Here is a 20,025-nt window from a genome sequence, read left to right as displayed (position 1 = left end):
TTTGATTGATGGTTTGGTTGATCTGCGCTTATTATACGTTTAGAAACAGATTTTATTTTGCTGACAAACTCTGAATCTTCTAGAATCATAGTATTTGCAAAAGCTGCTAATTCTGGCCCAGGGCGATTAGAGGGCTTTTACATCTATATGCAGAATTGTTGAGTGCAGTCTTTGATTTGGGCTGGATTTGTTTATTCAAATTATTATTCTCTGGAATTACAAAGTGCTCAATAATATTCTTGGACAGAAACATTAATTTGGAATCATAGTGAATTCAAACAAAGATATATTGGACTATATTATCATCAAAAGACTGTTGGCACATTACCAGTGGAATGTAATTAGAACTGGTGATATGCATTAAAATGTAAAAATCTTGATATTAAGTTAGTTGATATACCCAAAAATGTTCTTTTTTTAATTGTGATCTGACCATGCCGCACTAAATCTCAGATATAAATATTATATCAATAGTTTATTGTTGCTTACATACTCTCTAGGTCAATGAAGAATTCCACTAACTGATCATAAACGAAACAAAGAAATAACTTGAGAAAATATCAATGTTTCTCGTTTTCTAAATAAATTCAACATCGCACATAATTACCTAGAAAACATTTCAGGAGTGAGGGAGACAAAGAACCTCAGCTGAATGTAACGCCTGAAGGTTAACTGACACCAAGTAGCAAACAAGAACATGGATATATATACGTAGAGTATTTTCCGTCTCTGTAATCGGGTCCTGAAAACACCATCGTTCCACGAAGCACTTGAATATAAACGTTTAACTTGTAGCGTGGAGCTAAAATATTATATAGTTTTTATATATATTTTGAATGATTTTACAGGTTCGTTGTTATTCTGTGGTTCCGTTGTTGCTGGCGTACGTGCAACCCACGGCGATGACACTGGCTAAATACATATGGTCTTGAGATTTATTAATTTAGATGATGATGTGTTTGGTGCTACGAATATCATTCGCCAATAACACTTTTTTCCGGCCACTCCCTTTTGGAGGTAAAACATGGGTCATGCAAAGTGTAACTTTAAAACTCTTCACTTCATTTCTGAAATATTTGAATATTGTCGATGATTTTGGAGGGTGCCAAATACTTGCTACCACTGTCAGGAGAAAGGACCAAAATGATAATAAACAAAACAAACAAGATGATAAAGAACCCATTGTCGTCAAGAAATGCACGAAATCCAGACAACGTGAATAAAGTGAAGACGATGTAGAACCGTGCAGAAAGAAAAATTCAAAAGGAAACACAGAAATAAGACGATAACTTTAATGATGGTTATAAAATGTTCATTTTGATTACAAACCAAAATATACCTGAAAGAAACGTAAGTGCCTCTTTGCCTTGATTTTTGATAGATCTGCATTTGAATCAACACACACGCGCTCGTTTATACTATTGAATGTGGGTAAAGGTGAGCGTATGTTTGCGAGATTTCATCTCCTTCTCTTAAACTGTATGCTAACATGAGACGCTCTGAAAAGTGTGTATGGGATGTTCGATGGTATAGATAGTGTGATGGATAGTATGATGATAGCCAATTAATACACAAGTCAGATGTGTTCTAAACATGCTATACAAACTACAGCCTCATCTCTGTCATTACAATTTAACATTCACATGCCACAGTATCTGTTGATGACCCAGCTCACTTGAGTATGAGAGATATGTGTGTTTAATCTGTACTGTTGTCTAATCTCCATCACAAAATGTTTTGTATATCGATATTTTCTAATTCACCTTTTTCCAAAGTCAAGTTAAATGTCTACCCGACTAGTGACATCTAATGACAATATGTCCCTATGCATACAAATTAAATATTCAGATCATATTATTGCCAGTAAAAATGTTTATTCGAGCCTAAGACTTTGCTTTTTCACTTGGAATGTCCTTACCCTGATGACAACATTGCATGTGCTAGAAAGGAAACTGACCTACATCTTGGCTCTATTATTGTCATAGTTTTGTATATATCAATATTGTTTGTTTGAAAAATTACACATTCCCACCTCCACATTCTAAATGGAGGTAGTCTTATTGTTGTTTTCAGGTTTTAATTTGGGTTGATTTATTTATTTAAATTATTCACTGTAAGCATATTATTTTGGAATTATTGTGAAAATAATCAAGGAATTTTAGATTATTTTAGATTATATTATTGTCAGATAGGAAAGACTGTTAACGAATAGCCACATTCCAGGCCATTGGCACATTAGTATATTCAAGACTACAGGCACATCAGCACATTAAATATGTGAATTTATTTGGAACTGCACTGGAATTTATTTGGAACATTAAACACATGGACATGTGATAGAACGTTTAGGTCTATTTAGAATTTAATTGACAATATCGTAAGTTCTTTTTAAATTTTACTTTGTATCATAAGAAAAGAAATTATAACATCAATTGAACAAACATTGGTGGCTTTTTGCTCTTTTCTATTGCTTAGTTTGGGACTAATATTCGTAACAGTGAGATACAAACGGATTCGATTAATCCCACAAAAGTACCAGGACATGTGAATGTATGCCATGTCAATTAGCAGTAAATATTACCTGTATACAATATTTAAAACCAATACACCTGTAGTGGTAGCAAGATGAAGACATACTATCCTGCCATGGATATAGATATGTTGATCTACCTAACTGTCCGAAGAACTATTTATCCTTACACACCATATGATGAAACTGCACATCGTCACTAATTTCATTGATGGGAACAACACCGGTTGTAGCAGATATGGGTCTCCTCGGGCCCATGCCATACATCTGAATCACGTGAAATATTTCGAACATAGCGAAATGAAGATAATTATCTGCCTCAGAGATTCCTGTACGACTTTAATGTATATTTTAAGGTATCTATTAAAATTACTCGTGCAGATTGTACATTTAAGTGTTACACTTGAAACGTATGAATGTAAAATGGGTTCTCCACCATTGTCAGAAATGACCTTTATATAAATGCAGACTTTATGTGCGATATACGGGTCTATTAAAAAGGTGAACTATGTGTGCACATCTGTCACTAAACGTATCTAGAAATATAAAAATGCGTTTTGTAAATACATTTGTCTTTATAATGTATCTTAAATTCACAGACGAATAAATTATAAAAAACTTTACAACATTTGTGATCATATGCGCAAGAAACTATTTGTTAAACTAATACAACAAGATTAGTATTTATATTACACAGATGACCCTTCTCTAAATGTTCACAAAATCCAAAGTTCCGCACGTTTACTGAGCCGCGGCAGCTTCTTTGGTTGAAAGCCGAACTTTTGACCCAAGGACCGTGTTCAGTACCGGCCCAAGCTAGAGCTTGTCAGTTGCATATGCTTTCTCAAAGTATATGGTCAGTTGTGGTTCATTTCCGCTTTTATTGTTATCCATCTGTGTTCCACACATCCTTACTTGGGCAATAAAAATCAAACTTAAATAAATTATTCACGTTTATACTAGGATGTACATGTTGATCTTAAATAAAATAGGAGAATAGACAACCAAAAGCATAAGGTCTGGTTCACAAAAGACAACCAAGCAGCATAGGGTCTGATTCATAAAAGACGAACCAAGCAACATAAAGTCTGATTCATAAAAGACAACCAAGCAACATAAGGTCTGATTCATAAAAGACAACCAAGCTACATAAGGTCTGATTCATAAGAGACAACCAATCAGCATTAGGTCTAATTCATAAAAGACAAAGCAAGCAATATAAGGTCTGATTTATGAAAGATATCCTAGCAACATCAGGTCTAATTCATAAAAGACAAACCAAACAACAAAAAGTCTGATTCATAAAAGCCAAGCAAGTAACATAAGGTTTGATTCATAAAGGACAACCAAGCAACATGAGATTTAACTCATAAAAGAAAAACCAAGCAACATAAAGTATGAGTCATAAAAGACAACCAAGCAGCATAAGGTCTAATTCATTTAGAGAAACCAAGCAACATAAAGTCTGATTCATAAAAGACATCCACGCAACATCAGATCTGATTTATAAAAGACAAAACAAGCAACATAAAGTCTGATTCATAAAAGACAACCAAGCAACATAAGGTCTAATTTATAAAAGACAACCAAGCAACATAAATTTTAATTCATAAAAGACAAAGCAAGCAACTTAAGGTAAAATTCATAAAAGACAACCAAGCAACATAAGATCTGATGAATAAAAGACAACCAAGCAACATAAGGTCTGATTCATAAAAAAACAACCATCCAACATAAGGTCTGATTCATAAAGGACAAACCAAGCAACATAAATTCTGATTCATAAAAGACAACCAAGCAAAATAATGTCCTAGTCATAAAAGACAAACCAAGAACATATGGTCTGGGTCATAAAAGACAACCAAGCAACATTAGGTCTGATTCAGAAAACATCAGGTCTGATTCATAAAAGACACCCATCCAACATAAGGTCTGATTCATAAAAGACAAACAAGCAACATAAGGTCTGATTCATAAATCACAAACCATGCAACATAAGGTCTACTTCATAAAAGACAACCAAGTAAGACAAGGTCTCATTCATAAAAGACAAACCAAGCAACATAAGGTCTGATTCATAAAAGACAACCAATCAGCAGTAGGTCTGACTCATAAAAGACAGACCAAGCAACATAAGGTCTGATTCATGAAAGACATCTTAGCAACATAAGGTCTAATTCATAAAGGACATCTAAGCAGCATAAGTTCTGATTCATAAAAGAAAAGCCAAGCAACATAAGGTCTGATTCATAAAAGACTACCAAGCTTCATAAGGTCTGATTCATCAAACACTTCCAACCAACATAAGGTCTGATTCATAAAATACAATCAAGCAACATAAGGTCTGATTCATAAAAGACAACCAAGCAACATAAGGTCTTATTCATAAAAGACAAACCAAGCATCAAACGGTCTGATTCATAAAGAAAAACAAGCAAAATAAGGTCTGTTTCATAAAAGACAACCAAGCAACATATGGTCTGGGTCATAAAGGACAACCAATCAACATAAAGTCTGATTCATAAAAGACAACCAAGCAACATATGGTCTGATTCATAAAAGATAACCAATCAACATAAGGTCTGATTCATAAAAGACAACCATGCAACATAAGGTCTGATTCAGAAAAGACAACCAATCAACATAAGGTCTGATTCATAAAATACAAACCAAGGAACATAAGGTCTAATTCATAAAAGACAACGACGCAACATAAGGTCTGATTCATAAAAGACAACCAATCAACATCAGGTCTGATTCATAAAAGACAAGCCAAGCAACATAAGGTCTAATTCAAAAATGACAACAAATCAACATAAGGTCTGATTCATAAAAGACAACCAAGCAACATAAGGTCTGATTCATAAAAGACAACCAGAAAACATCAGATCTGATTCATAAAAGACAACCATCCAACATAAGGTCTGGTTCATAAAAGACAAACAAGCAACATAAGGTCTGATTCATAAGTGACAAACCATGCAACATAAGGTCTACTTCATAAAAGACAACCAAATAAGACAAGGTCTCATTCATAAAAGACAAACCAAGCAACATAAGGTCTGATTCATAAAAGACTACCAAGCTACATAAGGTCTGATTCATCAAACACTTCCAACCAACATAAGGTCTGATTCATAAAATCCAACCAATCAGCATAAGGTATGATTCATAAAAGACAACCAAGCAACATAATGTCTTATTCATAAAAGACAAACCAAGCATCAAACGGTCTGATTCATAAAGAAAAACAAGCAAAATAAGGTCTGTTTCATAAAAGACAACCAAGCAACATATGGTCTGGGTCATAAAAGACAACCAATTAACATAAGGTCTGATTCATAAAAGACAACCAAGCAACATATGGTCTGATTCATAAAAGACAACCAATCAACATAAGGTCTGATCCATAAAAGACAACCAATCAACATAAGGTCTGATTCATAAAAGACAACCAAGCAACATAAGGTCGGATTCATAAAATACAAACCAAGGAACATAAGGTCTGATTCATAAAAGACAACGAAGCAACATAAGGTCGGATTCATAAAAGACAACCAATCAACATCAGGTCTGATTCATAAAAGACAACCAATCAGAATAAGGTCTGACTCATAAAAGATAAACAAGCAAAATAAGGTCTGATTCATAAAAGACATCCAAGCAACATAAGGTCTGATTTATAAAAGACAACCAATCAACATAAGGTCTGATTCATAAAAGACAACCAAGCATCATAAGGTCTGATTCATAAAATACAACCACGCGACATAAGGTCTGATTCATAAATCATAAACCAAGCAACATAAGGTCTACTTCATAAAAGACATCCAAATAAGACAAGGGCTCATTCATAAAAGACAAACCAAGCAACATAAGGTCTGATTCATAAAAGACAAACAAGCATCATAAGGTTTGATTAATAAAAGACACCCAATCAGCAGTAAGGCTGATTCATAAAAGACAGACCAAGCAACATAAGGTCTAATTCATAAAAGACAAACCAAGCCACATAAGGTCTAATTCATAAAAGACATCTAATCAGCATAAGGTCTGGTTCATAAATGACTACCAAGCTACATAAGGTCTCATTCATAAAACACTTCCAAGCAAGATAAGGTCTGATTCATAAAATACAACCAAGCAGCATAAGGTCTTATTCATAAAAGACAAACCAAGCATCATAAGGTATGATTCATAAAGACAAACAAGCAACATGATGTGCTCTTCACAAAAGACAAACCAAGCAACATATTGTCTGGTTCATAAAAGACAACAAAGCAACATCAGGTCTAATTTATAAAAGACAACCAAACAACATTAGGTCTGACTCGTAAAAGACAACCAATCAATATAAGGTCTGATTCATAAAAGGCAACCAATCAATATACGGTCTGATTCATAAAAGACAAACAAGCAACATAAGGTCTGATTGATAAAAGACAACCAAGCAACATAAGGTCTGATTCATAAAAGACAACCAATCAACATAAGGTCTGATTCATAAAAGACAAACCAAGCAACATAATGTCTAATTCATAAAAGACATCCAATCAACATAAGGTCTGATACATAAAAGATAAACAAGCAAAATAAGGTCTGATTCATAAAAGACATCCAAGCAACATTAGGTCTGATTCACAAAAGACAACCAATCAACATAAGGTCTGATTCATAAAAGAAAACCAATCAACATAAGGTCTGATTCATAAAAGACAAATCAAGCAACATAAGGTCTGATTCATAAAAGACAACCAATCAACATAAGGTCTGATTCATAAAAGAAAACCAAGCAATATAAGATCTGATTCATAAAAGACAAACAAGCAACATAAGGTTTGATTGAGAAAAGACAACCAAGCAACATAAAGTCTGATTCATAAAATACAAACCAAGCAACATAAGGTCTAATTCATATATAAATACAACCAAAAAAGACAAGGTCTCATTCATAAAAGACAAACCAAGCAACATATGGTCTGATTAATAAAAGACAAAAAATCAGCAGTAGGTCTGATTCATAAAAGACAAACCAAGTAACATAAGGTCTAATTCATAAAAGATAAACCAAGCCAGATAAGGTCTGATTCATGAAAGACATCCTAGCAACATAAGGTCTAATTCATTAAAGACAAACCAAGCAACAAAAAGTCTGATTCATAAAAGAATACCAAGCATCATAAGGTCTGATTCATAAAATACAACCAAGCAACATAAGGTTTGATTCATAAAGGACAATCAAGCAACATACGATCTAACTCATGAAAGAAAAACAGAGCAACATAAAGTTTGAGTCATAAAAGACAACCAAGCAGCATAAGGTCTAATTCATTTAGAGAAACCAAGCAACATAAAGTCTGATTCATAAAAGACATCCAAGCGACATCAGATCTGATTCATAAAAGACAACCAAGCAACATAAGGTCTAATTTATAAAAGACAACCAAGCAACATAAATTCTAATTCATAAAAGACAAAGCAAGCAACTTAAGGTATAATTCATAAAAGAAAAACCAAACAAGTTAAGGTCTGATTCATCAAAGACAACCAAGCAGCATATGGTCTAATTCATAAAAGACATCTAAGCAACATAGGTTCTGATTCATAAAAGACAAGCCAAGCAGCATAAGGTCTGATTCATAAAACACAACCAAGCAACATAAGGTCTGATTCATGCAACACAGCCAAGCAACATAAGGTTTGATTCATAAAAGACAAATCAAGCATAATAAGGTCTGTTTCATAAAAGACAACCAAGCAACATAAGGTCTAATTCATGAAAGAAAACCAAGCAACGTAAGGTCTAATTCATATCATGGTGAATATAAGAGCTAAACCATGAGTTATCTTAATCAACTTTGTCAATTTTCTTTATTATACTGATCAACAATGGAACTATTTACATAGTTATGTACAGTTGTGTTGTAGAGTTAAAAAATAGAAATAAAAACGTCATTAGTTACATTTATGTACAATATTTCCTCCGACTTAACACACAAATGAGATCAAGAATATTTGTTAAAAAATGTTATCGTGTGACGACTGGTGTTCTTACGCCTGCAGTTATGTCTCGCTCTCTGTCTCTCTTTCTAATACACACATACACATCTTAACATAAACAAGAAACAAAATCGTTCAGAAAGCAGTGAAATTTAATTTAAAAAGGTGCAAATTTCACTGTTCCCCCTGACTCATTTTGTGTTCAGATGTTTTTTTTTTCAGGCAGAAACACAATAGCCGAAGTTGTGCATGCCGTATGAGAATATTCATGAAATATACATTTAAACTTGATATTTTTCAGCCGTAGATCGCATCGGATTGTATAAAATCTAACGTTTCGAATAATGAATAAATGACCAGACTGAATAAATTATAGGTAAGTGAAAAAAAAGTCTTAGTTCTACTTTTAAGTTACGAATATGAAACGGCCGAATTCAAAAATCTATACCCTGCTACTATCAAACGAATATATGCCCCAAGTTGCCATTTGATCTACATTGGCAATTTAGGAAAGAAAAGTGAACGAGGAGTTTCGATTGTAACGAACTATTTTATTCTTCGGAATCTCTTGGTCAATCCTGATGTGAATATAATTGCGAAAACAGCCGACGTTTTCTTAATATATTCTAGTTTCAGTATTTCCGGAGAACAAAATGTGTGATTGTTCTGTAAATTAATGCCCCGACATACATGCGAGGCATATTTTGTCTTGCAGAAATAGCCGAGATGTTCTGAATTCCTCATGGTGTGGTGAAACCGCTTGCACAAGAGGAGTATTGCAAGTATTTACGGTACGTATGTTTTGATAAAACTAATTGTGAAAATGATGTCGTCTCTGTGTGAAGGGAAGACGTCTGTTTGACAAGTATTATTCAGGCCATCACACATATCGGCTTCCTTGTCTCAACAGAGAACGAACATTATGAACCCTTGAAAGGTCATGCAGTAACCAGCCATATACTTTATATAAGACAAATGAAACGTCTTTCTTTGCAATGCGTATAGACCATAGTTCAATACAAAAATCCTTAAATTGTTTAATTTGTTGCTATTATGCGCGACTTTGTTTTAAACAAAAATGAATATTGGTACTAAAAGTATAAAAGTCTGACCTCTACAGTAGTAGATGTTGATTGTATATTCATCCGTCATTTCAAGCGTGTCAGTGGAGTTCCGTTTCATTTATGAAGGTTGTGAACAGGTGTGTGGATATCTATTCAGCACACAGATTAATAAATGAATGCCCTCCAGAGAGACATGTAGTTTTTTTTTCTCCTCAATTCATAATGCTGCTTTATTCAGGTTAATACATATCTAATTTCAGTAAACACAGACAGTGGTATTGTTGAACAGAATCTATGTAGCTAATTCATGTTGGTTTATAGGAGCAAAGATTGCCTTCAATATTTGTTAGTTTGAGGGAGCTTACTGTTATCTGAGGACTGTCAGACCCATTTATATTTGCATGCTACACATGTTTTAGTTTCACTTAGTACTGTTCTATGCCAAAGGTAATTTGGTCGTCTGAAACTGAGCAAAATGATTCAAGGTCTGTTATGAACACCTTGTAAAATAAATTACAAAGTGTTGATAATCAAAACTTGTGTCCACCAGTTCCCGAATAAGATAATTCCTATGTTAGGACAGGAGGTATATACATTGTATATCATATGAATGTCAATCACAGTTTCAGTGTATATGTAGCAATAAAATACAAACATGGTTACACACACACACACCCACATACACACAGACACACACACACACATATATATATATATATATATATATATATATATATATATATAGAGAGAGAGAGAGAGAGAGAGAGAGCGATATATATATATATATATATATATATATATATATATATATATATATATATATATATATATAGGGGCCCCGAGTGGCCGAGTGGTCTAAAGCGCTCTTCGCTACGGATCACTGCCATCTCACCTCTGTCTGCGGCGGTTCGAGTCTAAGATTCAGCCAATGTTGGTATGTGAAAAAGCTTGCCAGTAGCTTCTCGTGGGTCGGTGGTTCTTTTCGGGGTTTTCCGGGTTCTTCCTCCACCATTAATACTGGCCGCCATGTATAACCTATCGTGCTGAAAAATGGCGTTAAACCCCACAACAACAACAACAAATATATATCTTTTTACATTATTATTCCTTTTCTGTTTTCTTTTTCTCTTCTTTGATTGTCTATAACAGTGCATAGCACTTGCCACTTCCTCGTTTCTTGTATATTACAGAGTACAATACTCACTGTCCTAAATGATAATGAATTTGTCAGAGTAATTGAAAATTATCACATATAATTTAAATAAAGTGCAGTTTTCAAAAGTTCCCCTTAGTGAAATCAAACCGGATATCATATTATATTGCAAGTTCACCTTTAAATGAAGGATATGAGCAGCGGCATTTTCTGGACCTGCATGTGTTTGAAGGACACATGGTACTAATTATACGGAAGAACTGTGAAATAATAGAGTATTTACGGGTTTGATGATCCATAATTGGTTAATAATGAAAATTAAAATTTTAGTAAAAATATCTTTTGAGAGCTTATTTTATATGTAATTAAAAAAAAATATAGACAAATTTCTACTGATGCAATTTTAGCATTCTTACAGGCTTTAAGGAGTACTCAATAATGAAAGTAGCACCTGATTCATTTGGTGCAGAATCAATAACATGTTTCATGTACATGTATGTAAACAAAATGGCGCGGCTCATATGGTGTTCTCCACGCATAAGCTTGCACCAAGGTCAGATGTGCATGGAGAATTATAGATCTCATCATCGGCACCCAGAAATTTTAAGTTATTGAATTTTGAATATGATTTTGTTTCCATATGTTTAGTATTGGAGTTGAATTAGTACCATGTGTCCTGAAGCATGTGCTTTCAATTCCGTACCAAATCGTCAGCTGCTAAATTCATCAATGATTGTTCCAAATTCAAGACTGTTAAAGGACTGAAATTCGATTAATAAAACAATGACTCTTTTTTCAGTTACAACTAGGATAAGCTATTACATGTTTTTTCTTCTACTGAAAAATAACTTACATTATTAACCAATTATGGCCAGCCAAACCCATATATGCTCTATTTTATGTTCACCCATTTCCAGGCTTTTTCTCGTTTTTTCATCCAATTAGTACCGTGTGTCCCATATCCACCCTTGATGTTCTTGGCACGCAAATCAATAGTAGTTCAATACATAAGTAAGCAATGCGTATAGTTCAACGATTAAATTTGTGATTATTAAATTATATTGCCAAGTCCGTGTTCACCTATATAGCAATGGTCCATTTCAGGCAACATTTACGTATTTAAAGAATCAGAAAAAATGAAAATAGAGCTGTTTAATAAGAATCACCTTTTTTAATATCACCATTTATCTTTCATCAATTTAATACTGAAATATATAACAAGCCTTGTCATATTATGTGATTAATGGGGAAAAGGTCAAGGTGACCATCTATATGTACATGTATTTTTACAGAAAAAGAGATTGAAATGACCGAAATTACCGAAAATTCCCCCCAGAAGACATATAATTTAATACTAAAAGAAGGTAGACACAAGTCCATTAAAATACAAAAGATAAGTTTCAAAGCATTCACTGAAGGAAATTCGTGGGATGCAAAGTCATGAATGCGTGGTGGAAGAGACCTAAGTGATCATATCGGAAGCTTTATGTTTCAAAACAATATTGCTTTTCATAGTTGCTCTATCAATTGTAAATTGTATTTACTTTATATACGTAATTGCATAGATATTACCCAAAGTGCAAAACACTCCGCTCAAAACAGTCAAATCTACACAGCCCTCCCCTTCTTGGCAACAGTTGATATATCTGAATATGTGTTTAATATAACACTAGGTCTGTCCAAAAAAAATCAAAGATGGATATATGACACACGGTAATAATTCTATGGAAATCTGAGTGAACATAAAATAGAGGTATATTGGTTAATAATGTTAGTTATGTTTTAGGAAAATAATCTTTTGAGAGCGTATACTAGGTGTGCCTCAAAAAAAGAGAGACATTGTTTTATTGATGGAATTTCAGCCTTTAAGAGTTTTGAGTTTGGAACACTTATTACTGTAATTAGCACCTGACTCTTTTAGTGCGGAATTGAAAGCACATCTTTTAAACACATACAGGTCCATAAATCTGCGCAGCTCATATCCTTTTCTCTGCACAGAAGCTGACATCCAGGATTCATTTATACTGATACATATAGGTTTGGTCATGAGCAAAGAGAAATGTTACGTTATTGAATGTTTAATATCATGGTGTTTGCATAGGTTTAATATGGGAACTGAATTAGTACCATGAGTCCCATAGACAGTTATAGCAATACAGTGACTCCACATATGCAAGTGCAATTAACTTTACTATAAATGCAATCATTTGGTATTATTTGTGAAGAACAAGCAAAATTAATATCATTGGTATTACCGTGTGTCCTATATCGACCCTTAATTTTTTAACAGACCTCGGAATAGTAGTTGAATGCATATGTAAGTAATGTGCATTGTTCTGCTTGTCAAAGATTGCATTTGTGAATATTCAGTTATATTGCAAGTTCGTGTTCACCTACATATCAATGGTACATTTCAGGCAACGTTTAACTATGTGAGCTTTATTTAAGAAAATCAGAAAAAAATAAAATAAAGCTGTCTAATAAAAGTCACCTTTTCTGATATCGCCATTTATCTCTCTTCAATTTAATACTAAAATATATAACCGGCCTTTTCATATTATGTAATTAATGAGTAAAAGGTCAAGGCGACCATCTCTATGTACATGTATTATTACAGAAAATGAGATTTAAATGACAGAAATTGACTAACATTCCCCTTACAAGACATAAGTTAAAACTAAAGTAAGGTAGACAGAAGTCCATTAAAGTACAAAAATATTAAGTTTCAAAACATTCACTGAAAGAAAGTAGTGGGATGCAATGTCATGAGAGGTCACCTCCGTTAAGCATGCTGGAAGAGACCTATGTACAGCTCAGTTACTACCACACCCAAAAGAGACTCATCTTGATCTATATTTTATCTTTTACTGATTCTGCTGAGATTTTAGCACTTAACTTACAAGAGTTTTTGGCATGGTATATGCATGACTATCCTACCTAGAATCATGACACTTGGTGAGTGAATGCAACTTGCCAAGTTCTACATACTTTTTGCCACATGAGGTATTTCATGCTTAAGTAACTGTGTTGCAGTTTTGTGTTAAAAAATTCATTTTGTATGTGCTTTTGATGGTTCAAATCATGAAACGTAATAATTGGATGCATCTCTGTTATCACTGCACCCTTACAGCCAAGGGTCATTGTGACTTACAGTTTATGCTTTACTAATATTGGTTAATTATTTTTGTTTATTATCACATAGATCAATCCATGCTAAACCTATATACATCCCAGCCTGCAGAGAAGGCCCAAATGACCAGTGTATTTGAAGCTGAACTATGTTTATTCAGTAGTAAATTTTCCATATTAATTTTTGTTTAGTAAAAAATGCTGTGGTATGTCACCTTAAACAGGTTAACTGTGTATTGTACATGTGAATGAGTATGGGAATCAAAGGACTTGACTTAATGCAGCTTTGCAGCAAAGGCCTCAACTGTAGTGGCTAATCATGACAATTATTGATGCATGGGCTTTGTATATACAGCTGGATGTCACTCCCAGGCTATTCAAAGCATGTAATGTACACCATGTAAAAATCTGGATTCTAGGGTTTGACAATTATAATATCTTTTGAAGCAGATTTTAAATACAGTTTTTTAAACAAACAAACCCAACATTAATTTTGCGTTTTATCAACTTTCATCACCTCTACATTGATATCATAGAAAAGAATGTTTTTATTGTTTTATTTCTTTTACGCTCTGCCACAGTTGGTAGGAAGGTGGTTTCACAGGATACTGGCTAAATAGTGCTGAGTAAAAGTTAACATTTTGAATTTTTGAAAAGTTGGATGTTAAAGATGTTACATTTGTTACAAATCTAGTTACAAGGTTTCACATCAGGAAAAGGTCGGGAGAAAAGATCATTTTATTTCCCGAGCAGGAAAAGTCATTGAAGTTTGCAAATATTTATGAAAGTCTGGAAAAACCCGTGAATTTTCTGCCACCACTTGAAAGAAACAGTTACATAATAGAGTCGTAACTAAGCTGGTCTTGAGATAAATTTATTGAGTTTTGGCCAGATTATTTGGAGGTTGCAGTATGAATCATTTAGGTGCCTGCTATAAACATATTTATTTAATCAATTAAGATGCTCATTGGATTAGATTGGTCGAGTGGACTGGTGATTTCAATTACAGCTTGCTCTTGGTATCTTTTCTTAAATGGAAAGTATGAAAACCGGTCTAGCTTCATTTTATGAAGTGAACAAAATGGCGGCAAAGCATAATATGGCCTAGCAAACGTAAACGCACTTACATCAAGTTATAACCAAAGGTGCTCCACATGAGTTTATTGTTGGGAGAAAAAGCCACAACATGAAGGGAAATATCACAGTGAATGACAAAATTACCTCAGATTAGCTCCGTGACCATTTCTGACAAATAAACTTGTCTGCCATACTAATTGTCATCCGCACCGATATTTTCCTTCAGGTTATTAATGTCGTTTCAATATTAAGCTCGCATCGAGCACCTGTGGCTATCATATGCCACTACGGTGGCGGAAATTTCCAATCTTTTTACAGGCAATCGCTCCAACCCCACAACCCATTCTAAATATCCAAATGTGCAAAATGGAGTGTGAATATTGGAGGCAATCTGGATTAGCAAACGGACTGCCTTATTTTTAAATCAGATTTGGTGTCAAAAATGTCAAATCTCTGAGCTGAACTTTGCTGCTAAACTATTACCCTGTAACACATAGCTTTAAGTAAAGGTCGCAGGAGAAATGGGAGATTGTTGTCTCTTGTATTACATATTAAAAAATGATATCAGACTCTGTGAGAATCGATAGAGGTTTGGGGACTGGTTTCTCATATTACAAGCAGACATTGATTTTACAGAAAATTCAATCCTTGCTTATGCAGTTGCATGTAATGTTAAAGATTTTTTCCTCTAAATTCAAATCAATCATTTTTGTAAGTAGGTTGTTTTAATTGATGGAATTTTAACCCAATCGTCTTTAGCCATTTGGATTGTTTGAAACATCATATTTTAGGTTTTATTGGCAAGTAGTAATGCACAGTTTAAACATTTCATTACAAGATGAGATTCTATTACAGTCCTACCCACTTATATCAACATCACTTATGTCGACAAGGCGTCTATTTCGACAAAAAAGTAAAGTCCCGGTCCCTTGGTCAACTATTACTACCAAAACTGTCTTTCTTATGTCGATGTCGAGATAAAAAAAAAAGTAAACGCACATGTCACCAGAAGCCGTTGGTCCCAACTTGAACAAATCCTTTGTTTTCTAATCATTTATGTCGACAAGCTGCCAGTTCCGACCAATTCTTTGTTCAACAATTAGTTGATCTACCCGACAGGCTTCAATTTTCCCCCCTAATCATTTATGTCGGCAAGCGGCCAGTTCCAACCCGTACTTTATTCAACTATCTGTTGATGTCGCGGTCGGAGGAAAGGAAGAAAGGCCTTTGTTTTGTCATATAAAGTTGGCCTCTCGCAATGACTTAAATAAAAGTAATGAAATCTGATGGATTCTTGCAGTTTTCCAAAGTTACCGGTGATTAAAACAAGTTTGTTGTGCTGTGACAGTTTCCTTTTTAACTTTATTTAGCACGTGTCAATGAATACAATATTATGCCTTCATTAATCATATCAGCCGCATATCTGTTGTTCGCTTTTATGTACTTTTCACGATGACTTCTGTAACTAAATACATGTACTGTTTAGACCAACTTGTTGACATGTTTTCATTTTCATTTCCCTGTGAATAGCCCCATCCCCTTGGTAGCCACAATAAGATGGGAACAGACTGACCAAAATCTAGTACAAATTAAGTACATGTACTTGAACCATGTAAATAACAAATACGCAACCATGTGCTGATACCGACATTAAAAACATAGATGGGACCCATGGAATGCACTTTTAAAGTAGGGTACTCATTCATCGATGAAATTTAGAATTTACCTATCATTTAAATATGAACTCGGTAAAATCAAAGTACCCTGGCATATATTTTGAAAAGCTGCCTTCCCTGGGTACCAAGTATGCTTAAATGGAATAGCCCTCAGAACATTCAACGTTTACATGTGAATATTTACTGTGTTGAAAGGCTTTTGTCTGTATGCTAATAAATCATGATTTAAGATATTTCAAGGATTTTGATTATTTTTTATGCATTTCCGCTAATGTGGAAGGCCATGTCGTGTTACCCTTATCCGTACACTTGTCCTTCCATCTGTCACAGTTTAGTACATTTTGCAATTAAGTCAGTTATGCACCTTTGCATATACATGGGTCTTTGAATACCACATGTATCCTCTAAAGGTTATTATAGTGCCAGATATTTGTGTGCTATAAATTCATATTTTGTTGTATTTATCTGTCACACTTCGTGAGTATATTTCTTTAGCAACCATTCATTTTGGTGTAACATACTCTATGCAAAGCTCTATCAAATATTTACCCCCACAGCACCTTGAAAATAGAAAACTACCTGTCCATAATATTTATGTCCTATCTACGTTAGCGGTGGTGAGATGGAAGAATCATTTATTCTAACGTTGTCTGTGGTGGTTTCAACATTTGGTTTCATTTTTAATTTTTCTTCAGTACAATCATAAATTCAGAGTGCCTTGGGTAGTTGCTTTCATATTTGGACTTAAGCAAAGTTGTGTTAAAAGTTTTCTATGCCACCGCAAGACCCAACCCCTTGTGGGATTGCTTTCATATCTGGAGATTAGCTTCGGGCAGGATTTACTTTTTGTATGCACACATCCCCACCCAAGAATGTGCCCCAGATGAAGACAATTGGAAACCTTTAAGCAGGAACTAGTCTTCCTTTGAACATCTTTTTGAGGAAATGGAGCCAGGATGACATAATTTGACATATTCACATCTGTGACATTTTGCATGTCTCGATAAATTTGGTGACGTAAAATATCCACATGTGCATTGCACAGTACCATATATATATATATATATATATATATATATATATATATATATATATATATATATATATATATATATATATATATATATATAACCACAAATGTGGAAGAAGCCTATTGTGTTACCCTTGTTGGTCCGTAACTCCATCAGTCAGTTTATCAAACTATTGCCCATATGTATACAAGTTTGTAATTTGTTATCCAGATTATGAAAATGGAAGGCGGCGTATTTGTGTCTGATGGACACATTTTTTAGTTTCTCATTAAATGTTATAGAATGGCCAAAAATTTAGTGAAGCAAACTTTCAAGTTTTTGAAATGCTGTTGATCTGACAGTATGACCATTATTATCAAAAATAGCATACAATCTTTAATCTTAGAACCCCGTTACCAATTTTGATGAAACTGAACAGATATGACCCCTGAATTGAGTTCTTTACATTTTTTAATCGGCTATTCATTATGGCTACCATTAGTAACAAATAATTAAAATTTCAAACATCGTTTTAAAAACGTGTTGATTGGGACTAGACTTCGCAGAAATGACATGGTGTCAAAACACTTCACTTTTACACAACAGATACTGACATATCATCTGATATGATCACTGTTACTAATAAATGGCATTAAACTTTAAACAAAAAACTTGTTAAGAACTATGAAGTTATAAAAATGATCGTTGCAATGAAGACTTTCAAATTTCTATAAAGGATGCAGACCTTCCATCCAATAAGGCCACTGTTACCAAAATTGAACAAAAGTTTTGAAGGGCTTTTCAAGACTTGTTTGGCCACTTTAGATCAAATATCACAGAAATTAAACATAAATCAAGGAAATAACAGTTTGTAAAAATAATAGATATCTAACATTTAGCTGGCTTTACTAAAAAACAAATTAGAAAAAATAGTGTAAGTTTGGCCATATTGGTCTAACTTACACAGAAATGGTTATTGTACCAAAGACTCGTTTAGTAGAAATAATGCTGATATGCCATGGCAGCCTGTACTAAAAGTGGATTCATTGACTTTATGTGAAGTGGCTGTGCCAGTTGGGACCAAAGGTTCATAGAATTGATCTTTGCGTCAAGAACTTTAAAATTCCACACAAATAATGTTGATCTGTCATTCACTGTACCTGCTTACTTCAGATAGCAGCAAAATTAAAAACAACTCGGCCAATTGTAAGAGAATTTTACAGAAATTATAACTACATCAATACTAATTTCAAGTTTTATAAATATAGCTGATGCTGAATCCAATATGGTTGCTGTTACATAAAATAGATAAAATTTACTCTGTCAAGAATAGCTAGGCCAGTGGACCGTTGTCAGATTGTCTATGCAAATGCCCAGGGTTCTTCAAATAATAAATCCAGTGAAATCTTTTGAGATTTAATTAGCGTAGACAAACTTTCATTTAATCTGCAGGTCACTGAGAAATTGTTAGTAAAGAATAATCAAACTTCGAAGCATCTTAAACTTATATTTTGTGCAGTAATGCTTTATTTCATGTAAACAAAATATAATGTTGATCTTTGATTTACCACAGATTAACAAGTTTTAATGTCACTAAAGGCATCTTAAGCAAACAGACATGAATTGATTATGTCACCTGAGAGTTGTTAGCAATCTTATTTTAATTAGATGCTTTGCTCATATCAATGTGTACCAAAAACGCCACATGGTAAATAATAATAATAATAATAATAATAATAAGGACTTTGTATAGCACCTAATCTTTAGAAGCTTTAAGTGCTTTATAACATCAGACAACACCTATAAGATAAAAAAACATGTATAATGATATGATTACAAAAACAAACATCATGAAATAGAAAACATAAAAAACATGCTGAGAATATTTATGGTAGGAAACATTATTAGGTCTTTAAGTTTGTTCTTGCAGTCGAAATAAATGAGTTTTGAGAGCCCTCTTGAATATCACCTTTGTGTCTTTGAGTCTAAGTTCAGTGGGCAATTCATTCCACATTCCTGGGCCCTGGTATGCAAAAGAACGCTGTCCATATGACTTTGAGTATTGAGTATACGATGAGCAACCTCGAATATGTTCATGACATGTTGGTGCAATGTGAGAGTACTGTCTAGAGTAACATCTAAGTTTCGTACTGATTGTGTGAATGTAATGTTGGTGTTGCTGATATTTATTTTTTGAGGTAAAGGATGTTAATGAGAAAGTCTTTGTGTTGTGATCAGAATGGCCTCAGTTTTATCATCATTCATCTGCAGCTTGTTACATGTCATCCACGATTTCGCATCAGAAACGCACCTCTCTACACCTTGGATGGTAGCATCAACTTCAGTTGGGTGGCTATATTTGTATATTTGGGTGTCATCAGTGTAC

This window comes from Sinohyriopsis cumingii, chromosome 17, assembly GCF_028554795.1.
Source record: "Sinohyriopsis cumingii isolate HCF-2022 chromosome 17, ASM2855479v2, whole genome shotgun sequence".
Lineage (NCBI taxonomy): Eukaryota > Metazoa > Mollusca > Bivalvia > Unionida > Unionidae > Sinohyriopsis > Sinohyriopsis cumingii.
This window is presented reverse-complemented; position numbering follows the sequence as displayed.